We start from the raw sequence: 25,590 nt of genomic DNA, 5'->3' as shown, positions 1-25,590 counted from the left end.
CGGGGAGAGGAGTGGGGGGAGGGGGAGAAGGGTGGGAGGAGGGGGAGGGAAATGGGTGGCTGGGAGGAAGTGGAAACTTTTTTTCTTTTTCTCAATAAAAAAATTAAAAACATATATATTATCTATTAGGAGATGTTTCTTAAAGTAAAAAGAAAGGTGCTTTAAAAATTCATTATATTTTAACACTGGCTTGCAGCTGTGAACTGGCTATTAGGTTTTAAATTTGGCACTATAAATAGTTACTTCTTAGCAATTTTTTTTTTGGCTGGTGTCTGGCATCTGGGCCTTTTATGGCAAAGATCTACTATCTGATGTAGGATTTCTATATTCATCTTTTGCAAAACTACACGAGATCAGTCAAAGTAGAGCAACATTAGGATCCAGGTCTTTTGCTCCTCTTGTCACTACTTACTGACTTGATAGAACCAGCTCTGAATTCCTATCTGTCCATCTTGATGCCAAGACTTAACTCCCTTCAGTTTACGAGTCATTGACTCTGACTTAGGTTGCCTCTCTTCCTTGACTCTTCTAGCTTCTGGACTCCAGGTTAATAATTAATCCCCAATGTCAACCTTTTCTCTGTGCTCCCTGATTGCCTCTTACTGAATTTGATCTTCTCTTAGGCCACATATTTTCCCGAAGGCTTCTTAAATATATGTAGCCCTTTTACCTTCAATATTTCACAATCAAGGGAGTGGGAGGTGATCTATCAGGTGATACTACGGGCTACTAGTATCTAAAGTTCTATAGAATTGCTTGGTGTTAGGCAATGCTCTGTCTTAATTCTCAAATCACTATGAGATGTATATGCTCCTGCGGTTTTTTCCTCTGTTGTATTTATGGTTTATGGAAGATGACTGCTGAAAAACAGTCAAACAATATTAGAGTCCAGTTTTTAACAGGAATCTTTCATCTTGATAACTATGTCGATATGCCATTCATCATTTATTGAAAATTTCACTCATTAGATTACTGTCTTTCCCTCATTCCTGGTCCTTTTATTAATCTTATAACTTTAAAAGATGCAGAAAAGAAGCCTCAGCATCTGGCTCTTTCAGTTCTTGATGCCATCTCTCTGAACCATTACTTTCTTAAGCACACAGCAGAACTTGCCATGTCCAGTAATGGCCCTACCATTCAAATATTACTCTCAAATATCTCTCCCCCAGTTTAGTTTCAATCATTCATCTTTCCTTCAAAGCATGCCTACTCTTGTAGTAAATTGTTCTACCCCAATATGGGGTAGAACATTCTTTCATTCTCCTAACCTGGGAGCATCATCTCCATTACTACACACCCCCTATACAGAGTCCATTTTCTTTGTTTTCATTCTCCAGTCTTTCCTTCCTCCTAGAATTCTAATCCCAGGTGAGTTTAGCTCTTACCTACACTTCCAACTCTGTGCAACCAACCATCCTGAGGAATATATTCAGCACACACACTTGAATTTATGAAAGCTATTTTCTGTGCCATCTAGCAATTTTATATTTTAGTGGTCAGTTCCCCCTCTCCATCTCAAAAATGGTCCTTTTAATAACTTAGCTCTCTCTGAACATGAAGAATCACCTACTTTACATCACCTATTTAATTCTCCATGAAAAGAAGCCATCCCCTTTCCCACTCAAACCTCAAAACTGACTGCATCCATGCTCATGTTTTCTGCATTCTTTCTCTGCAGAAAATGTCGTTTTGAGCTCGCTACCAATAATGTTTTATATTGCACAATATATTTAATCCTGAGAACCATTTAGAGGTAAAACTATACATGGCAAAATTTGAAAAAAAAATAAACCAACAGATCTCCAACCAATGTTTTCAAGTATTCTACTGCCAAGCTCATCCCTGTTTCCATCTAAAGGTATATTTTAGTAGCTTTTATTTCACTTTCTCCCAGGATCACTCAGCAACATGACTGATTGCACAAATAAGTAATAGATGTATCATTTTTACTTTCTCATTGGATTCCCAAAATTAATTCATCATTTCTCAGAATATGCAACATTTAAGTTATTATTTACATGCATAGTCCAAAAGCAGCCATAGGAGGTCACTTATAACATAGAGAGCAAACTATAAACCAATGTCTGATTTTCTAATGACATTCATATAGGAAGAAAGAGATAATCTGTTTACACAAACCACCTAGACAAACAGGAGAAATCATCACTTGAAGATGTAAAGGGATATTAAAATTCTATTATTTTACCTTATGGACAGATTGATATGACCTATAATAATTCCTTTTAATATCGCACTCCATTCTTACAAAAGAAGCCAATTGTTGAGCTCTAGCAAGAGAGTTTATGGGTGTTTAATTGTCACATCTGCTTCACAGTTTATCATGTAAGTCTAAAACTTGCCAAAAATCAATTTTCCTCACCTTGTGAACGTGTGCGAGAAGCTGATGGGACACTTCAGTCTACTTGGCTGGAAAACTTGATGTTAAAATTCCCTCTTTCCCCTTTTCTACTTCTCATCTCAATGATGTGGGACCCTAGAGACCTAGAATATGCTGTCCATAAAAATATAAATGAACACCATCCTCTTCCTGGAGAAATAAGATATTCACAACAAGCATTTGCACATACACTTAAATCTCAGATGATGATGTAAAGCAGTTGATACTGGGTACTGGACACATAACAAACAAACACTGCATGAATTGCTTCTATCTGATGAGCTAACATTTTTATTCTACAAAATGTTTTTTTTTGTACCTTTTTAAAAGTTTCATTAATCCCTTAACTCATACCCTGACACCACAATTGTCACGGGGGATTCTAAAATTCCTTCCTGGCAAGACTTCGATTCTCCAATCCTGATATAGTTCATTGATAAAATCTGTCAAGTCCTTGGGCATTACTTCTGCTACTCCTTGCTCAGAAACAGAGTAAACCTCCTCATTTCAAGCCTAGTACAATTATAAATTACTCTCTTGACTTTAAGATATGTCAGATCCTAGGTACATTCTGAAAACCTGTCATCCCTTCCCATGAAACTCTGAGTTCCTTTATCTAAAACCATCTCTGACCTTACAGATGTCTAGATTCTTGCTGCTTCTCAACTTCCCAAGGGTTGCCTTTGTCTTACCCAAGCAGCATTTCTCAGAATGCACTAAATTTCAATCTCTTCTTCCAGGTTAAAAGTCATGCTCTCTGTATTAACTTCCCTCTCTCTTGCCCCTTGGTTTCCCCTAAGCTACACTCCTGGCACATGATGTGTGTACCGTATACAACAGCTCAAATGGTCACCCGTTAACTTTGGCATTTCCGTTCACTAAGCCCTAGAATACAAAAAGTGTTTTCTGTATCCTATAGTATGTTCACTGCTCAGTAACAGCAGGAATTTATTAAGTATCTGGAAGTTTGTGAGTTATATTTTGCTAATTTATATTGGCTTTTTTATAATATTCTTATTAATCCTTTGATTACTTCATGCAGTATAGCTCTAACATAGCCACCCTTCCTTCCCACCCTCCACTCCCTAACTGTTTAACTGGGAATTTTCTTCTTCTCCCTGACTCCATGAAATCAGTCCTGTTTGTATTGCTTAACAGTCTTGAGATCAGTGCACTCAAGTTAAATAAGTTAAAATAAAAATTTTTAACCATATGTGTGTGTACACACACACACACACACACACATATATATATATATATTTGGATACACACACACATATATACACATATTTATATAGTTATACACATATGTAGCCAAATAGCATTACATAAGTGTATATATAGGTCTACAGTTTTAATTTAAAGGATCTTTCTGGATTTTTCAAAAGAATCCCATAGGCACTCAAAGTAATACTTTATCCCTCCCCATCATATTTTTCCTATATTGAGAATCTTGGCCATATCCTAGATTCAGTATTAAGAGCAAAGCTAAGAAAGGGGTTATAAAGCCTGAAGAACAGAAAATGCACTGTACCAAATCTCCTGATTTACTCTGTGCATTAGACAAAGCCAGGAAGGTAAGGTTTCTGCCATCATCACTCAGAACACAGGGCCCGGAATGTAAGTGCTCAATAAATTCTTGTTCAGTCATTGAGGTTTTGATAGTTTACTCAACAGAAGATTCCACGTCTGAAAGAAAGCACACGGCATCTGCAGAATTAGATCTGAGCGTGTCCCAAGGAGATTCCTCATGGTGACGCTGATGGTAATACTGTGGGAAGCTGGCGTCAGATCACCCGTTTTTAGATTTTATTGTTATGAGAAGCAGCAGGCCACGAGCCTGGCGAATGCACTTCCGGTGATTTCTTTTGGTGGCAAAAAGCACTTGCAGAGCTGAAAGCAGCTTGAGAAAACATTAATTTTGTCCCACTCACCCTTCAGATGGAGACACATCCTTGCAGAAACCATCTCCCAGGACACACAGGGGAAGCAAGGTAGGAGTCATTCTCTCTTTAGAAAGTAACTACATTGCCCGTGTGTAAATAACAAGAATGACAAAACGTTAGGCAAACCTGGGGCTGAGCAGAACTTCCAGATATGGCTCATGATTCCTTGCTTCAGCACTTCCACTAATTGCTAAGCAGATGCCTCTAACACGATGCCTTAAAATTTAGACCGTTTCTTGGTGTCTTGCATCAGATCACAATTTGCCATTCCCCTGCTCTGCAGCAATAGTCTCAGTCTTAAATTACCAAGCAGTAAGCAGTATGCAAAGCCCTCTTCCCTAGGTCAGGTGTTCTAAACAACTGATATGATCATAAGGTCTCATGAGCGCTTCAAAATTGCCCTGGGGCATTGCATCCTTCCGTTTTGACAATTCTCTTTGTATTAGAAGTTTGCTGTTGGATTTTTTTAAAAGGCTTTCAGCCAAAGGTGACAGAAAACCAGCCTCAAGTCGGCATCAAGTTGGACTGAAATCTCCAGCCTCAGAGCAATTTAGACAATTGAGTCGGGGTTCTGGGTCCACTTCCTGTGCATTGCTCTTCTCTGCCTCTATCTCTGTGCCTCCTGTCCCTCCAGACTGACTTTCCTCCTAGTCCTTGGATGCGTGCCAGCAGCAATTAGTGCTGCCTGATTCCTCATTCAGGAAGAGAGGCAGGTTGCCTCCCATTAACTGCTAGGGAAAAAAAAAACAGTGAGATTTACATCAATTGACTACTTCTGAACCCGTCCTAAAACCAGAGGCAAGCCACGCACTGATAAGCTTAGGCCTGGACTAATTAAGCCAATTAGCGTGCATAGGAAGATGGATTGTTTTTTTATTTTTGATTGGCCTTTGCTGCCCACAGTTTCCACTTGAAGTTAAGGTCAAATGGGGTCCATGCACGTATTATTCATAGATCATATTAAGGTTAGTAGAATGGATGTTGGAGAAAGGGATCCTTCTGTCTAGCAAGAGATTGAGTCGTGTGTAGCACTAGTGAGGAGGGGTCCTACTAATGGACAAGCTCAGTGGTCGAGCCCAGGGAAGTTTTAGGAATCATTTCTTCCTGTTGTATTTCCCTCATACTGGACACGCTCCTCCGCTGATGCATTTATCATGGTCTACCCTTGCCTGGGAGTGGGGAGGAGAGCAAGGTCTTAGTTCGTGCTTAACAACAAGACCTAGCACTGTTTTCAATTTTGCTTTTATTATTTTGCTATGAACTTTTTGCAGTCCAAACATATTATTATATAACAGATTGGAAAAGTCAAAACTGTATATCATATCTGCCGCTGAATCTCAACGACCTATTTTTCATGCTTGGGTCTAGCTACTAAAATTCTTCTGAATTCTGTTTTTTCCAGGGTATCTGCTTACTCGTTCCAGACTGATGTCTCCTTGACCAGATTAGATTTTAGAACGCAACTGCGGCAGGGCTGAGGACAAAGCCACGAGACACACTAGGAGCAGCATGCCTGGCAGCTCACATCAAATTAGTAACAGCAAGCCCGGCTGTGCTCTCCCTGTTTCCATCAGTCAGTCAAATGTCTGTCCTTCCCCACAAGGACACGTGAGGGATTTCATAAAACATCCTTACCTAGACAAGAATATTACCTCTCCACCTTCTGAAATTTCCCAGGCTACTCAACCTACAGAAAATTAAATAAGGCTAATTTTGTAGCGATGCTTTTAGTGCACTTAGACTGGATCCGGGAGGCAGCCTCATTATTTCCTAAGCACTCTCCATTTCTTGTTAGAGTAATCCAGTCTAGAATGTATTAAAGATCAACATTGCTGATCTAATAGTTTCCAGAACTTACCATTTTACCCTTCGAGAGAACTGGGGATTCTTCAGTCAGAGCACACCGCCTGACAAAGCTGCACTCCTCGGTGATTCTGCAGTTACTGCCAATCATTTGTGATTACATCTGTAAGTCCATTGGACACCTCAGAATGCAAGTTATCTGTGACTGCAAACGTGAATTCATTTAAGATGCATTGCTGGTACCTTCTGTCTTCTTTTTATATTTTTGGGTCTTCACATCTGATCATGCTTTTCTCTTCATTCTGGTTTTTTTTTTTTTTTTTTGATGATGATAACTTTGCCATAGTGGCAGGCAGATGTAAAATAGACGTGAACTGATTTTTCTTTCTGCCCGAAGTAGTTAATATTGATTGTCAACAGGATCTGCAATCACCTAGGAGACCAGCCTTTGAGTATTTCTGCGAATGAATGGATGTCTAGACTGGGTTAATTGAATAGGACGACACACCTGAAATGAGCTGGGGTTCTATTCTGAATAAAGAATGAAGGCTGGCTCAGTACCCACATTCACGGCTCTCTGCTTCTTGACTTTGAATGCAACACGACCAGCTGCCTCGTGGTTTGGTTCCATCCCTTCCTCACTGCGATGGACCACACCCTCAAGCCGTGAGCCAAATAAACCTCTCTTCCCCTTCCCATCTCTTGTCACATATGACATCATACCAATGAGACAATTAACAAACACTCTTCCTATATTTGTTAGCTTGTCATTATCTTTACTGAGCAGGGGGATGATCCAACACATTGATATTCATTAGTGTGCTTGTAATGGTAATTCCTCACCTTGGTACATGCTTTCCTGTACATTGGGAACGCTTTTACCCTTTTTAATTTAATGTTTATTCATCTATCAGAGCTTAGAGACAGTACTCCTCCTTGTAGCCTCTGGGGGGATTTAGTACTCTCTTGAATCTGCCCGGTTAGCATTCTGCATATTCCATTTGGTTGTAGGTAGCTGGAGGGTAGAGATGTTTTCTTATGCTTCTCTGTGGAGAAATTCATGGTGGTTGATGCCACATAGTTGCTTAATTAATATTAATAATTATTAAGTGATTTAAATGTATAAGGTTCTTTTCCAAGATTAGCAGTTTCCCCCAGTTTTCACACAAAGATTCTTTTACTAATGCCAGAGAACAAGTTTTCTTAGTGACTAAATGAACCATAAATCTAATTAATCTTATCAATAAAAACCAAGAGTCAGAAATCAGGGTAAAAACCTGAAAGACGAGAGAAGCAGAGGAGCAGCCATAGTTCCTTCCTACCTCTTTTGTCTCTCTGCCCCACCTTATCATAGCCTGTGTCCTCTCTGTACCGACCTCCGGAACTCTATGGTCAGCCAGTGGCTGGCTCCACCCTCTCACTCCAAGCAAGCTTTGTCAGAACACAATGAAAATATCACACATTTCCCCCTTTTGTCTAAGTAAAAAGCAAAGGTTTTTAAATAGTATAGTAAAATTACATACAATATATAAACTACACACACACACACACACACACACACACACACAATATATAGGCAATATTTACATTAACATTATGTAGTTCACTAGCTGATGCCCTGATTCTCTAATGTTACAAGTTTTTACCCTGGTATCTGACTCCTGATTTTTATTGATAAGATTAATTAGATTTATGATTCAAACCCCCTTGAAAAATCTCTAATGGGAGTGGATGGCCCAGATGATCCAGTCTCAGAACACCTCTGTAGCAGTTTCCTCTGAGCCCAACATCCAGATTGAGATGATCCAGCCTCACAGAACACTCGAGTCAGGACTTAGCCATAATCCTAAATTTTCTCAGTGTTTCCCAAAGATTACCAGTGCCCCCAAGCAGGACAAAGTAGTCTAAAAAACTATGCCCACATTCTCCCAAAATGGAAAATGGATGTCTGTTTTTGTTTAAGGAGAGTTGGTTATAAGTTGTTATTGGTAATAATCAGAAAAAAGCTGAGCAAAGGAGATTAAGTACAAGGATCTCTTTCTGAGAAGAAAAGGGGAGATATAAAAAATGATAGGATAAAAAAGTAGATTGAATATTAAATCTACTTTTAATCCAAAAGCAGCTACTAATCTTGCATATTTTATATTACTATTGGTTTTGGTATATTGAAACATATTTAAAGTTAATTTTGTTCCACTGTATGTATATTTCGAATTTTATATAAGGTATCATGTTTATGCAGCTCATTTAAAATGTAATGTTTAATTAACAAATATAGATTAACATTAATCTATAATAGTCAAACTTACAATCATGTTAGATATGTTTTCAAGGTCATACACAGATATATTTAGATTAATAGATGGTATTCAAGCACTTAAGAGATCTACAGGATATGGAATTTAAGATGCTTTAATAACATAGGTTTTTTATGACAATGAGAGAGATACTTCTACTCCTGACAACATCAATCTACTTCACAGAAGTTGATAGGCATCAAAGAAACTCCACATGGAGTTTACTTACTTTGTAGCAAAAGTTAGCCACTGGGAAAGAAACTACTCTTGCCTTGACTGCTGACAATATACTGTCCAAATTGGACAAGTAGGACAGGGAATAAAGTGAGTGTAAAACTTTTCCAAAGCAAGGTAGACAGTCCTTTAAAAATTCTGCTTCACAGAGAAGTCTGTCAAATATTCTAGGCCTGCAGGTTGAAGATAGATGCCCCAATATTACAGAGAAACTTTGGGTGATTGTCTAGGCAGCCTGATGTCCCTGTCCTTAGGCAGCATCTCATTCTAGGATCTTTGATGGAATTGAAGACTAAATAGTCATAATAGAAAGTAAATTAGATGCAAAGTTTAAGATTCATCAAGAAATGATAGGTAATAATTTTCTCTAATTTTTCCAAACACAAATAGACTAGATATTCTAACTGTGATTCTTACTTCATAATGGGTTTTGATGTATATAATCTTACCATATTTGATCAAACACCTGCTCATTATAAATTCTTGAGGCATGGGTAGTAGATTACCAAACATGTAAACGAAAGTCTGATAATGTTTTTAGCAAAGTAAAAATCAAGTAGATTTCCTGGTTTGAGATGATCTTTCTTAATAAATGTATTTCAATTCTTAAGACAACTTCAATGTTTTGAAGCCTGGAACAGGCTTAACTCAAATGCACTTGGCAAAGTGTACATACATAGTCTTTAGCTTTCCTGCTTAACTAAGGGCATTCATCACTGATATACTTTTCTTCAACAGTGGACGTCCTTAATGTATTCTCTTTCTCACCTATATAGTAGTTTATTAAAAATTTAAGACTAGTGATAGCTTTAAAATAAGAAACCCTGAGAATAATAATATTTCAGATTTGTAAGTGTATTTTGGAATGAATAAATCATGGAAATATTTTCAGGATACTAAAAGAATAGCGTCTTAAGTTTCTCATCTACGCAGAGATGGCATGTTCATGCTAATGCCTAATGTTAAAACTTGGTTAGCTCCAAGATGACTTTTGAACAGGTGATCACTGTTTTCCTTTTGTTCAGCGCTGGTTACGTAGTGACTGTCTTTCTTACAGCCCAGATCAAATAAATGCACTGTGCTCTGGCATTTTTCCCCCCAACTATTTTGGGCTATGTTGACATAATTGATGACAAACTTTCCTGACCACAGTTTTAAATTGAACTAATCAGTCAAGGAGCATTTTCTAACTAACCGCGGTCGACTGAGGTACAGGAGTATCTGTTTTCTTGATTAGGAATTATTAGGAGAAAATTCGTTGCTGATTGATACAGCTGAGAGCTGCGGCACGAATAATGGTGCAGCATTCTGTAATCAAACCTAATGACAGGCCCAGTGAAAGAAGACTTCAAAACAAACCGTCTCTAATTTTTAAAATGTATTATTATTATGTTTATATTTTAATTTGTATGCAGCACACAAAGAGAAACAATTTCTGCATTATAATGCAAAAGTAATATAGCGCCAGGTGGTGGAGAGGTGACGCAGTGGTTAGAAACTCTTGCAGAGGACCTTTTTTGGTTTCCATCACTCATATGGAACCTCTTCTATCTGCCTATCACTCTGACTCCTGGAATATCCAATGACTTTTTTTGTTGTTGTTGTTCTGTGGGGTCACCTCCATGCATCTGGTGCATATACACACACTCAGGCAACACACATTAAATATTAAAAATAAATAAATATTTTAAAAAATAATAAACTCCATATTTCCAATATCCTATTCTCTTATTAAATGTCTATCATATTTACAATAAGCTATGTGCTTATATGATATAGTAATTTTTATGTTGTTTGAAAATAATTAATATATCCTTCCTTCATGTGCTAAGGCAATCATGTATTCTTTATACAAATTGAAGTCAATCACTGAAGCTGCATGTTGAAATTTTTTTTCTGTAAGAATTCAGACACTCAAGCCAAGCATAGTAGTGTCACCCGTGTTCACAACTTTGGAAGACAGAAGCAGAAAGTCAGAAAGTTAGAGGCCAGAAAGACCACATAGAAAGCTTAGATCACAGTGAACCACCCGGTAAGACTGTCTCAAAACAACAACAAACGTAGACTGACCAAAATTGTAATTTACAAAATTTTTTATACAGATCTCTTGAATTATTTCCAGTACATCAGTAAATTGAGATAAGCTTTGTACTTATCAACAAAAACTTATTGAGTAAATATAGCTTCTTATGCTTGAAAACAATTCAGTAATGAATGAATTTTATAAATTTTTATTCACTAAAAGAGTGAATAAAAAAGAAAGTAAATAATATGTTAAAATCAGAATACATGTTTTGGTCTACACTAACATATATCTCATAGTCTGGTTTTCTGGTTGATTTTTTCCCAACTTCATTGGCCTCTAACTATTTGAGACTAAATTAACAGTTACTTAAGTGAAACTTGAGAATTACAGTCTTTATTCCTCAACTAGGTCACAGGTATTAACAAAAATGATCCTCAGAAACCGTTATGATTTGAACATGAAATGTACCTCATAAACTGATGTGATGACTCCTCGTCACACATATTCTGTTGTTCTTCTGTGTCATGGAGATCCTGCGTCTTTGTGTCTGCAACACTAGCCCCTTCATGTGCACCAGTAGATCACAGATGGGTAGAATGCTGAATGGGCCAACTCATAATGTTGGTTCTGTGTCCAGGTAGTTGCAGAGTTGGTCAGCCTGTCAACTCTCCACTGCCTTCACCACCATGGTGAGCTCTCTAGCACTGCCCTGGCTAGCTCATCCCTTGCAGTGTGAGTAAGGGGTGGGGCTTTCCTGCCCTCAGTTGTCTCCCCACACTTATACCTTCAGGACCAGCTCTACTGTGTTGTCCAGTAGAGGTGTAGGGGGCCTCTCTCCCGAATGCTGCGGCTGGCGAGGGGCAGGGACAGCTCTCCCATCCTTAAGACTTCAAGGACAGGTTGCATGGGGTTAACAAGGAATAAAGCTGCAACACTCAAGAAAGTGAACCCTACTGAGGGAGAAGGTGAGTGTGAGCCTTGGGAGATCTGGCCCCGCCCCTCATTTACCATAAAAAGTCATAAGTTTATTAATAAAACTTACTGATCACACAGTAGAGAGTAGCAAAAGAAATATACCAGTCTCAACCAAATCATCCTAAACAGGAGCAACTACATGCAGAAGGTACACATTCAACAGGGTTTGTGAAGTTGTCTTGGTTCTACAGAGTCCTTGCCAGTAAAGGACAACCCCAGGAGCCCCAGGAGTCCCCAATGAACTGTTTCTAGTAGTCCAGAGTGTACTGATGATATGCGATTCAATGGTTTGAAAATGCTTCCACCTCAGGTACTATTCTTTTAACTACAGATGAAGCATTCCCACCCAAGGGCAAGTCCTTTGTATCAAGTGTTGCTTCATAGTCTACTAATACTCACTTAAAATCACCCCCGAAACCTTTGCCTTTGTAATCCCAAAAGGAGGGCACAGTTGTGTGTGATGTTGACATTCATTAATACCAAAATTAACACCAAGTACTATTGTAAATCATCTCACACACTCAAATGCCTACCAGTTTAAAATGAGTTCCTTTTCCTCTATCCTTCTGACAAAGCTTCTTCTAGCTCTTCAATATCTCCACACCATCTATTTGGTCACTGAAAAAAAGAAATTCTTCAAGGATTAATTGAACCATTTGGTGAAGACTTCTGGGGAATTTTCACAAAAGATACATCACAATTGGTGCCTGCATGGAGTAGGGGAGCTCTCAAGGAAAAGTTTCTTAGCAAAGGTAAGAGACTGGCTTCCACAGGCTTTGCGAATACCCTCTCCCCAACTAAGGGCTTGACTATAGAGTCCAGCAATTGCCTCCACACAAGATCAGCTCGGAAGGAAATTGTCAAGTAAATGAAGTTTATTTCAGAAGAGTAAGGCCTTTTCCTTCACCTATCTTCCTTGAATTCTCTCTCAGGCTTTCAATTCTTGAAGCTTTCTCCTCTGCCAACACAAATTCATTTAATCGGGGTAGCCAATCAATAAATAATTTGTAAGACTGAAGTGCCAGATGCTAGACTTATCAAGACTCATAATTCAAAAGGTGTGCTCTTATAACTCAGTATCTAATGGGGAGAAAGATACAAAATAAATGCAATTCGATAGGATGAGTGCAAAACCTGGAGTCAGAAACTGCGTAGTCTCAATCAGAGAGAACCCTTATCATTCTCACTTAGTTCAGGGAAAGTTTGAATGAGAAAAAATATTTGAACCAAATCCTGAACTGTTGGGCATGGGAGATGGAATAACAGGGAGGGATTTTGTGAGAATAAACTGGATGTCTAAAAGCAAAAAATAAATTTGTTCATATCAAGGTGTGGAACCTTTATGATTAGAGACATACAATTAGATCCAAAGAATATTTAGGACCAGATAAATAAAAATATGATTTGAATTTATAGGGAAACTAAGTAGAAACCTGAGCAATATTTTTCAGGTTTTACTCATATATAGACTCCTGTCCTGTTTTCATGCCAAGGTTTGCATGCTTTGCATGCTGAGTCTCTCTAGCATGCTATCACCTATTATTTTCTTACACACATACACACACTTAAACATATTACAAATGTCATCTAAAATGGACTGGATGGCGTATGTCATTCTTAAAGCCTAAAGAATGCCTGCCCAGAACATTTCTGTGCTGTTTCCATGAGCAAAACATCTTAAACGGTTTGTCTACCTTGTGTCTTAGTCAAATGTTTGAGAGTTGGTTAAAAAGCCATAAAGAGTTAGGGTAGAAATATATTGAACAGCCTATAGTCTGTGTGAACACCCTAGGTAAACAAGGATTCTCAGACTTGAGGTCTTTGTCGCTTTCTCATTTTGCCTCTGTTATATAAACACACGAAGTAATCAATAAATATTTTCTCACAAGAGTCCCATTCTTCTTTAAATGTTCACCAACTGATAACCAATGTGCCACTTCATTCACTCCATTTTTTTTCTGTCAAACACACAGAGCACAGTATAGTCACATAGGTCTTTTCTTTCTATCCCCAGTGAGATTTCACCCTCTCTTCAGAATACTACAAGATTCATGAAGATTCTATTAAAGCATCATTATTGGCTAGATCATTGTAGACCTTGTGAAGCCCAAACACTGATTCCCAAAATGGAGAGAGTCACTGGAGGCCAAGAAGTTGAAGAGATTGTAAAGAGCCACAGGCAAATAAAAACACATTTTATCCACCACCAGTACACAGGCCACTAGGCAGGCTTACCTAGGCTTACATTGGCACATAAGGGCTGCACATAGGCAGACACAACACACATGTAAACCAGCACATAGAGAGAATGTAAGTTGACACAGAGTCCTACAAACATACATTCACAAGCTTCCAAAGGTGAAGGTGAAGGCACTTCCTCCTGATCTTAAGGCCATATTACACAAAACCTTGTATGTGGGGCTTTCTTCAAGACCCCCAGTCAGCTTTGTCCTGCCAGCTGACTCCTAAATAACCACACAGAAGCATTATTAATTATAAATGCTCAGCCAATAGCTTAGGCTTGTTGTTAACTAGCTCTTACATCTTAAATTAACCCATATTTCTTAGCTACACCCCACTACATGACTTTATCTTTTTTCAGCATGGGATGTTCATCTCCTGTTTCCACCGTGTCTGGCTGGTGAGCCTGTGCTCTTTCCCCCAGCATTCTCTTAATCTGTCTTTCCCACCTAACCTCTTCCTGCCTAGTTATTGGCTAGTTTGCTTTTTATTAAAACAATGAGAGTAACACATATACACAGGCACTAAAGGATTATTCCACTACAAAACCCACAAAAATGTGGCCTTCTGCCAAAACAGAATATATCATTGTTCACTTGGGGATTTTCAATGTACTCAGTGTCAGGCATCCCCCCCCCCTTTTTTTTGTTGATTCACAGTGCACAAGATGTCTAGTGTTAGTCATCTGGGCTCATGCCAAATATCTGTACCTGAGCTGTATTTTCTAAACATAAACGGCCTAGACAGCCTTATGTTTTCTACATCTCACACCAATAAAAGGAAAAAGATCCAGTTGCAGAGGGTTTAGTATCAGCCTGGATTTTAAATCCCACTGCAGCCAGGTCAATTGTATTCAGCACCACACACATTGACAGAAATTTTGTCAAATAATATATTGGAGGAAAAAAGATAAAGAGAATTCATTAGCACCTAGAAGTAATTCACTTTGCATAATCAAGAGTATGTTAACATCATATCACTGGACAAAACAACATGGTATTTAAAAACTTCACTCAAATTGAATTTGAATTATAATTTGTCAAATTGCCAAAAATGAATTTCATTTTATCAAATTACTAAACTTCAAAATAATGTCAATTATGGACTAGATTTTGGGCAACTTATGGTATAGGTGGATGCACTTAGACTCTAAGTATCATATATATATTATATAAATATAGATGCCATCATCTATATTTGTTTTATTTGATGTCCAAATGTGATGATTAAAACCATTTGATACACAGTACATTTAAAATGATAGTTTTAAACAAATAAGTTCCATTCATTAAGTAATGAATTGAGGTGTAGTAATGGGGGTAATATACAAAAATATCTCTTGCTGTTCTGTGAAAAATAATTTTCTTCATCAAGGCTTAGAATTTCTTAATAGTCTACTATTACACCAAAAGAATACAGCTGTACAAGAGTATTCCTCAAGAGATATGAATGAACATCTACTCACCATAATACAAAACTGAGAAAAGACCAAATTCAGGATACCTCAAAGTGCAACTTACCAAGCCAGTGAGTTTACAGAGGTTACTTATGGGAGTGTGGGTGAAGAGTTACTTAAAGGAAGAGAAATGGCTCAAGAATATATGTATCAGCCAAGGTACACCCCAATACACGTGGCAGCTCATAAAAGCTGAAAATCTGGAGTACACTGCACAGCCTAAGGTGGCTTAGTTGGTCTAAGCATCTTTCTGCAGTCAGGGAAGAAGTCTGGTGCACATGGTCAGTTTCAGGAACTTTTCTTGAACCCCCTATTGAGTTAACGTTCTGAGTTTTAGTGAGCTTTCCTGAAGGATGGAGTATTTTATCTCCTTTTAGAACAGTGGTTTTTAATTTGTCAGTTGCAACCCCTTTGGGAGTCACATATCAGATATTTACATTACAATTCATAACAGTAGCAAAGTACAGTTATAAGGCAGCAACAAAAGAATTTTATGGTTGGGGGTTATAGCATTAGGAAGGTTGAAAAACACTGATTTAGAACATACTTGTTTTAACGAGCTGCCCTTCAAGATGGAATGCTTTATCTCAGAGGAAACTGCTCAACTATGCAGTAACCAATCCTTCATTTGCATCCCCTGCCTGAGTGCAGCCACTGAAGAATCAATGGTCTTATCCTCAGCTGCCCAAGGAACTAACTGGGGACATCGCCTTGGGCTCCTGGGAGCCACTCTAGGTTCAAGTCTCTTGCCAAACCTAAGGTGGCTCCCTTAACTAAGATTTGTGCTTCCCAGCTCTCTTATCCAATCTTCCTTTATCCCAATCATCCTGTTTCCCCAAGTTCCCCCATCCTCCCCTTCTCACTTTTCTCTCCCCATCTCCCCTTACCCCCATCCCACCCCACCCCCACGATCCCAATTTTTTCCCCGGCAATTTTGTCTACTTCCCATAGCCAGGAGGATAACTATATGTTTTTCTTTGGGTTCACCTTCTTATTTAGCTTCTTTAGGATCACCAATTATAGACTCCGTGACTTTTATTTATGGCTAGAAACCAATTATGAGTGAGTACATCCCATGTTTATCTTTTTGGGTCTGGGTTACCTCACTCAGGATAGGATAGGGAACCTGAAATGACCCTATCCTATAGCAATACTGACGAATATCTTCCATATCACCATAGAACCTTCATCTGGTGATGGATGGAGATAGAGACAGAGACCCACACTGGAGCATCGGACTGAGCTCCTAAGGTCCCAATTAGGAGCAGAAGGAGGGAGAATATGAGCAAGGAAGTCAGGACCACGAGGGGTGCACCCAATCACTGAGACAGTGGGTCTGATCTATTGGGAGCTCACCAAGGCCAGCTGGACTGTGACTGAAAAAGCATGGGATAAAACCGGACTCTGAACATGGCGAACAATGAGGGCTGCTGAGAAGCCAAGGTCAATGGCACGGGGTTTTGATCCCACCTCATGTTCTGGCTTTGTAAGAGCCTAGCCAGTTTGGATGTTCACCTTCCTAGACATGGACGGAACGGGGAGGACCTTGGACTTTCCACAGGGCAGGGAACCCTGACTGCTCTTTGGGCTGGAGAGGGAGGGGGAGAGGAGTGGGGAAGGGAGAGAAGGGGGGAGGAGGGGGAGGGAAATGGGAGGCTGGGAGGAGGCGGAAACTTTTTTTTCTTTTTCTCAATAAAAAATTTAAAAAAAAGAAAAGAAAAAAAAAAGAATCAATGGTCTTATTTCCCAGAGTATAACAAGAAGGACACCTCTGCTCTAGCCTCTGCTCCTCCTCAACCTGGTATATATTCCAGAGCAAAGCACATTTTCTTACCTTCTTGTACTGGAAATGTGAACAGGCCCTGGAGTAGTCTGCAGCTCTTCTAATATTAACAACTAATGTTTAAAATACTGAGAGTCTTTGCCTCTTCAGCTGTTTTCTTTACAATACAAGAATTTTTTTCCCCAGTGGTCTATTTTTTTTGATTCCAAAATCGAATTTTTTCTTCTAGCTCTAATACGTTTCAGATTTTCCTTGATGGCATTTAAAGGAAGATGAGATCTTTTCTTTGAATTGCAACTTTCAAAGCTATATATATATATATACTGGCATCTGAGATAACAAGCAAAGCATTTCACCACTTCTAGAAATTTCTCAAAGATTTAAGAACAATTAAAAGATTTCATGAAAGTAGGGACTTTATCCTCAGTGCATTCCAGAGTCTGAAACAGCAAATATTTAATAAATTAGCTTCCTGAACAGATCAGTACCTCTATAGCTTGATTTTTGCCTACTTTTTACACCCATGTCATTTTTGAGAATACATTGGACTTTTTCACTATATGTATTATTTCTGCTTATTTATAAATACGTTACATGCTTAAAGCAGAAAGCATGAAAATATAGCAAACAAATCACAAAAATAATTTCCTATAACTTCAGCACACAGAACTAATTATTATAAACATATATATCCTTCCAGTTTTAAAAACACACTTTTATAAAAATTATACATTTTATATGTTAATTTAAATCTGGCTGGTTTTCACTTAAGAACATATGGTGTATACTTCCCATGTTAGCAAGTATCAATCTGTAAAATCATTTAATGGTTAATTAGAATTTTATCATATGCCCATCCTTAATTATTTACACACACATTTTACAAATAGAGTGGGCATGTATCTCATTTGATATTATCTTCTTACATACAAGAAAAGCAATGCTTTGCTCTTAGTAGGTATTTCACTAGTATAGGAGAGTTGTAAAGATGTACATGTTAATTATTTATAATAACAAAAGAGGGGAAAAACTATTTACTTTGTAAATGATATAAAATTTACTAATTTAACATTCATGCTTTCTGTCATCAAAAGTTCACTCCAAAATTATTCTGTGCTATCTGGTGATCATATCTAGAATTGTGCAGCTCATGTTAATAAAAATTTCAAAATATTTCCTCCTAATAAGATCTTAATGTGGTTAAGACTTGATAAATATGGATATATTATCCCACAGAAATGCAACACTTCACAATGTAGGGCACTTCCAAGTATCCGTAACAACCATGATTCCTTAAATATATTTTAATTGCAACATTCTTTGGAATTGTTGATGGTTTGTTATGACACAATGAAAACAGCTTACAGGAAGATTATTGATAAACATATTTCTAACCAAGCTGACAGAAAAATTGGCTCTCTGCTATCCTTCTCAGACATGGCTGTGGTTTGTATAAATTGAAAAAGAGGTGCAAGATGCTAGTCCTATGTTATCCAACTAAAGAAAATGCTTTGTTAAGTATCTGAAGCAAAAGAATGTTACCTTCCTGCTCAAAACTACTGACTTTAAAAAAGCCAAAGAATTTACATGCATCAGCCAACCAGAAATGAAAACTCTACATCATATTAATTCCCAATCAGTAGAATTTTAGTAATATTTTCCTTCTATTGTTAACAAAACACAGCATGATATAACTGGATGTATTCAGAATCGCTCCTGTATTCAATGCAGCAATGCTATTTTTATGTGCATGGATGAAGCTGGATCTTCTGATTAAGACTAATGAATATTGCAATTTACTTGCTGACAGTCAAGTCAAAATAGTATGAGAAATAGATAGAGCCTAAACAGTGTTAGAGTCAACTAGTGAAATTATGTTCTCTATTCTGAAAGAGTTAACACCACAATAAGCAAGATAAAAAATAACAAACAATTATAATATAATATGCTAAGGAACTAATAATATGTCTACAGAGGAAAAGTTATATATGAAACTATTTCAGATGAGGGTAAAAATCATATATTTGTCAAAAGGAAATAAACAGTAAAGTACAGAATTTAGGGGAGAAAATCAGTGAAAACAAGTCCCACTGTTTTGAAAAATCAAAAATGCTTACAGACTTCAAACCAAACTGAAAAAGAAAAGAAGAGAAAAAGAGAACATCAATAATGATTACGAGAAATGAAAAAGGAAAATCAGTGTGAGTGAAGACACCAAAAGCATCAGAGAGTAAGAAATACCATACCCACACATGCAAAAGATTGTCATGATGCGGGGAGATAGCCCAGTAAGTCAAAGATTTGCTACGCGAGCAGAAGGGCTGGAGTACAAATCCCCAGCACTCATGAGTGAAACTGGGTATGGTGGTACGTGCCTGTAACCCAAATATCCGGGAGCAGAGACAGAGGAGCTTTCAGACCTCACTGGTCACTAAACATGCCAAATCATAATCATGCTAAATCAGTGAGCCCCAGACTCAGTGAGGGACACTGTTTCAAAAAATTAAGGTGAACTGTTGTAAGGAGGATTCTTGTTCATTTCCCAGCTGCCCAGACTCCCAAAATCAGTGCAGTGAAAGAGGACAAGTGCAGTAGTAGCACTTGTCTTTGGAAAAGATGGAAGAGGACAAAAGGAAAGGAAAGAGGATTCTATTATCGATGAATGAGTGAATGAAAGAGAAAAGGTCAGCCTTGTGAGCCAGTCAAGACACTTTAAATGATGATTTCAGTGAAACTGGAAGATAAAATGTATGCTATTTCTTTTAGTTTTCTTATGTGAAACTGAGAAAAAAAAACATTTAAAGGCAATTGACATCTACATGCAAAACAAAGCTAGAGGTGGTGCTACATACCTGTAACTTGGGAGGTTGAGGCAAAAGGATGGTTGAGTTATACCCTCTGTTAAAATAGACCTTGTCACAAGTGTTCTGCCACCAACAAACAACAACAACAAACACAAGAACTAATATGCAGAAATCATGAGTGACTTTCTGAGCTATTTGTGAACATTTATTTTTCCTGAAATTAAAAATTCAACAATAAATAATTTATGAAAATTTGGCTTTGAGAAAAAAAAACAGGTAATTATAGCAGTATCCCCATGTGCTCGCCAAAGAGCAGCTTTATAGAGCACAGGAATCTCGTTACCTTTGTCAGACTTTCAAAAATTGTATAAAAAGTTAGAGCTTCTATGGGACTGAATTATCTTTATATATTATTAGAGTGGGGTGTGTGTGTGTGTGTGTTGTGTGTGTGTGTGTGTGTGCGCGCGCGTGTGTGTGTATGAGAATATCATGGCACATTTATGGAGGTCAGAGTATAACTTATAAGAACTATAGAACTATTCCTCTCTTTTAGCTCTAGGTTCCAGGCATCGAACTCAGGTCATCAGTTTTATGTGATGAGCACCTTTATTTCATAAATTTTATTATGATTATGATCATTATTTATTATTTTAAAGACAATAACACACCCATTTTAGATGATCCAACTTTGACTTAATAGAGGTTAAGACATTTAGATAAGGATATAGAAGCTGGCTGGCAGTAGAACATAGGTTAGCATTATGCTGTCCTGAATTATCCACTACAATTTAATAGGCAATATTTTTTTTACAGCAATGTCTACTATAGGGCTTCCAATATCAATAATCCACTCTTAAAGGCAATGTTCAACATATCACTGACATGAACTGGCATCACTATCACTTTTTCCTTATTTAATCTAGCTTACTGGTCAAAGGGGACCCCTACCCAAACAAAAGTATAATGAATATATATACTATCAACCAAGACTGAGACTCATTATGTGCAGAGGACAAAGCCAGGCTCTGGAATCTGAAGAGTGAAACAGAGAGAACTGCAGCCAATTAGCAAAAGGGTCTGAAATTAAGCACAAGCAAAGAAAGAGAAATTTTGTAGTCAAGATTATAAAAGAAATGGAGAAGTCAGAGCTATAGAAGAGTTCCGATACCTACAAATTAGTAAGAATCCACCAAAGGAAGATACTAAAAGAAGCAGATTGCTAGTTTCCTGAGATCCTAATACTATGCTAACTCACTCCCGAACTGAGTCTATCAATAAACCCTGTAGCCCATTAACTTAGCCCCCTTTATCTCATAGGAGCTTGTCTGAGCACAATGTTTTTTAACTAAAAAAAAAAAAAGCGCATAGGAAAGGTAATTACTTAAGTAGATCCTTTAACCTAATGCTGGTAAAATAATGTAAGATTCTATGTGGTGTAGGGATACATCACAAAATTAAATATTAAATTAACTATTAAAATTTTATAAAGGATATTAAATACAAACAAAATTGAAGGACATAAAAATTGATAGTGAATATTTACTAAACTATATCACAAAAAAGTAAATAACCTTACCATATGAAGAGACTACACATATTGATAAGAGCAACAGCAGCCCTTCCGTAGGAGAATATGGAAAGGAAATAGATAGTTCACAGAGGAGTTCACAAAAAAGGAAAAGCTAATTAACATACACATACAAAAACGTGGTTAACCCCCAGTAATCAAGGACATGAGAAATGTATACTGAGATATATGTTTTACCTATCAAATAAGCAAACATTTAGACAACATTAATAATATGCTGATAGTAGTGAAAAATTTAACATTGTCACATTGCCAATGTGTCTGTAAATTGATAAACTCAACTCTGGAAAGCAGTTAGGCAATAACACCTATAGGTCTTGGAATGCTTATGAATATTGGTCAAGAAATCCTCTATACCATAACCTTAATGACTAGAAATGAAAACGCAGATTTACATCAATATGTTAGACTTCATCACAATTATTTATTTTGAAGTGCTAGCTTTCATACTTATTCACTCTGATGTCTCCAAGACTCAACCGGTTGTTAACCTAGGAGCATAACAAATGCAAAGGTTTTTGAGAACTGGTTGATATAGGTAAGTGAATAAAACACTTGTCATACAAGTTAGAGGACTTCAGTTTGAATGCCTGGAACTGATATAAGAATTAGGTACTGTAATGAATCTCTGTAACTCCAGCCACCTACAAAGAGATGGGAAGGAGCATCAGGGAGTGCCTATGCCAGCTAACTGGTACACAGCATCAAACATCAAAGTGATCAGATTCAAGAAGGTAGAAATAGAGGACGAATATCTCAGGTTGTCCTCTGAGCTCTGCAAGTGTACCGAGGCACATGTGTACTCATACTCACACATAACACGTGACATACACACACAAGAGATTTTTAAAGCCTTTGATAAAATTTTCTTGAATGAACAAAGGAAGACACTGCCAAAGAGTATTTAAAACGAAAGTTAGAAAAGATCTGATGAATAATTTAGCTATAATCGGCTAATATATACAAAGAAAACATCTAGATGTTGTTTTATGAGACTTTTGATGGCATAAAGAACTGTCTAAAAGTAAGGTTTAGAGAAAATTAGGACGCATCACTCCATATAGTGTTATAGCATGAGAATAGGTACTAAAATGTACAAAAACACCAAGAAACTTGCTGTATAAATATTGTTCCAATTTGGTCAGATGCTAGCTATATTTATGGTCAATTTTGTATGAAAGATTTTCTGAAAAACTTCGACTTCCTTCTTTATGCTTTTCAATATTTTACACATTTATATTATTATAATAAGTTCTTTTCTAACATAAATATACTTTTAGAATTTGTTTTTAGACTACGGCAGTTGTAAAGCTGTTCAACTCATTTAGTAGAATGTTTAGAGTTATGTTCTTTCTATGAATATTTAACAAGTGTTAATTGATAAAGATAATAGCCATTTAAGTGAACTTTGTTGTGTTTATGCCAGAAATTATGAATAAAACAATTTAAGAACTTTTAGCAAAACGTGAAGGGCAGAGAAAACACCGTTATGTTAGGCTTTGGAGCAGAGGTTAAAAGTGTATAAGAATAAAGGATTGAAGTGGCTTCATGCCTAACGAGATAAACTGTCTAACAATAAAAACAACAACAACCAATTCTGGTCTCATTTTGTCACTGTAATACATACCATGGTGAAAACTTTGGGAAGAGATGAGCTTCAGCTTACAGGTTGCAATCATTAAGGGCAGTGGGCAGGAATGCAAGGCAGCACCCTGGAGGCAGGAACTTTGAAGGATGCTGCTTGCTGGCTCATTGCCTGGTCCACTCTCAGACATATGCACACAACCAGACAAACCTGCATAGGGATGGTATAGCCCACTGTGATCTGAGCCCTTTACTTTAGTCACCAGTCAAAATGAGTTTTTACCTATACGGCCATAGACCAATCTGACCTGGCATACCCCCTATTGAGACTCTCTTACATGACTCTAAGCTGTGAGAAGTTGACAGATGGAGCTAATTGGGGCAACATGCATTCAATGCGTACTGATTCAAATTTCTTAGTATAGTGTGAATAATCAGTTTACTTCCTACTCAGCACAAGACCCTCACTAGTGTCAGGGATGTCCTCTCTTTATTTCCCACCTTCCCTAACCAATATTCCCCAGTTGGGCCTTTACCAAATGTGTTAGTTTTCCCCTTGCTATGACAAAATATATGAACAACTTGAGGAAAAGGAGTTCTTTTTTTTAATTCATCTTGAGGGTATAATTCATCATGATGGGTGTGTTAGTTAGTTCTCACTGTCAACTTGAAACAATCTAAAATCTCAGAGAAGAGAATCTCAATGAGGGGCTATTTAGCTCAGGCTGGCCTGTGGGCATGTCTTGGGGAGTTTGTCTTGATTATGTTCACTGAGGTGGAAAAACTGCCATTGTGGGTGGAACCATTCCCTGGGTTTAGGTCCTCTAGTGCGTAGGTTTAGAGAAGAGACTGAGCACGGGGAGGAACACATACATTCATTCCCTCTCCATTCCTGAATGTAGATACACTGTGGCTAAGTCTCTCAAGCTTCTGTACCTATGATATTTCACATTATAATGGACTGCAGCTTGTTACTGTGACCCACAACAAAACCCTTCTCCCTTAACTTTCTTTTTGTCAGGGTAATATCGTAGCATACATATAAGAATGGGGAAAGAAGGAAGTAAAATTAAGTAAAACCTAAGGGAAATGTTACAAAGAACAGAGCAATGGCTTAAGAAGTTGCCTAATAAAAAAAATTTCCACTAACAAAATTAGACAAAATATAAAAGCAGTAGTAAAAGATAAAAACATGCAAACTTTGTAAAGTAAGATAAAAATACACTACTAATAGTATAACTAGGGGCTAGAAAAATGGCCCAGTGGGTAAAAGCATTTGTTAATCTTGCAGATTTGTATTCAGTTCCCAGGACCCATATGTTAGCATATAAACATCTGTAACTCCAATTCCAGGGGAGGCAATGCCCTCTTTCATCCTCTGCAGGCACCAGGCATGTTCATGATGCCATACATAAATGCAAACAAAACACTTATACATATAAAAAAGATGCATAAATAAATCTTTTTCAAAAACTATTAAAAGCATCTTTAAGAAGAATGGGAAACATTGAGAATAAATGAAAATTTTATGTCACCTTTTCTTTTGATCCTCTACAACTGAGTCTGTCAGTAGAAGGTGGAGATGAATCAAATGAATTTATAGATTATTTCTTTCCTTTCCTTACTCTGGTGCTGAGCCTGTACTAGACAGATACCTGCCAGAACTGCCTGAACTTCAGCTGCTTCACTTCTTGAAGTCCCATGGAGCTTTGCTAGAAACACGTAGTTTGCAATTTGTGACCTGAGAAGACTATCCTGTAGTCTTGAGACTTCCAGGTTTGTACAACCTGAGGTTTTTGCCAGGGTCCATTCCCATATACGTTGAGAGTAAGGATTGTAAACAAATTGTCTTTCAGTCATTGCATTCTGCACTACTGACACTCAGTGCACTTAAAATATCCTTGTAGGAATTAGGCTACAAATGCACAGCGTATTCAGCTATAATATCATAGTCAGCTATAATATCACCCCCCCCATTAATTCACAACACATAGGTTGACCCACCTGTTGACATCAGACTCGAGGCTACTTAGATTCCAAAGTTATTCCAAGTAATGTTGTTTTCTTGCCACTGAAAACCTCACCCTGTATACTTTACAGATCCTGTCACCTAAACTTTTCTCGTTGTCTGTCCTCCTACTCCCATGGATGTCTCTCAGCGTTGGTCTTTAAGGGACTGTGGATTTGTCACTATTATTGTTTTCAGATTCTCAAGTCAGCTAAGGTTTTTTAACAATAGGCCTCCTATAAAATGGCTTCTGTACTTTGAAACTTGGGAAATGAACAAATGGATCCATCACTCCAAATAAATCACTATCTCATCACTACCTGATCTGGATTTGGGCTTACAAGAATAGTGGCTTGTCCTGTTGGGATTGCTAATCTTGTTGGTTTTTTTTCCCACCAGGTTCACCCATCTTGTCTTTCAGGTTCTCCTCCTAGTCCTGGGGAGTGG

General features: G+C 37.6%; 1 long non-coding RNA gene across 4 annotated transcripts in view; it reads right to left on the bottom strand.

The window, feature by feature from the left end:
• The window catches only part of LOC126512067 (uncharacterized), a 254,250-nt gene that overhangs the window by 65,876 nt on the left and 162,784 nt on the right, over positions 1-25,590 (bottom strand). Inside the window, exon 3 of one of the 4 annotated variants that reach the window (XR_007594967.1) lies at positions 23,190-23,346. The exons of the other annotated variants lie outside the window; for them this stretch is intronic. This is a non-coding gene — a long non-coding RNA (uncharacterized lncRNA). Of the gene's footprint in view, positions 1-23,189; positions 23,347-25,590 lie in introns of those variants that run through there. 4 annotated transcript variants of the gene reach the window in all.

The sequence above is a fragment of the Alexandromys fortis genome, unplaced genomic scaffold (genome assembly GCF_014885135.2).
Source record: "Alexandromys fortis isolate MF-2015 unplaced genomic scaffold, M_Fortis_MF-2015_v1.1 scaffold_19, whole genome shotgun sequence".
Classification (NCBI taxonomy): Eukaryota; Metazoa; Chordata; class Mammalia; order Rodentia; family Cricetidae; genus Alexandromys; species Alexandromys fortis.
The sequence above is the reverse complement of the archived record's forward strand: the minus strand, read 5'-3'. Positions and strand labels throughout refer to the sequence as shown.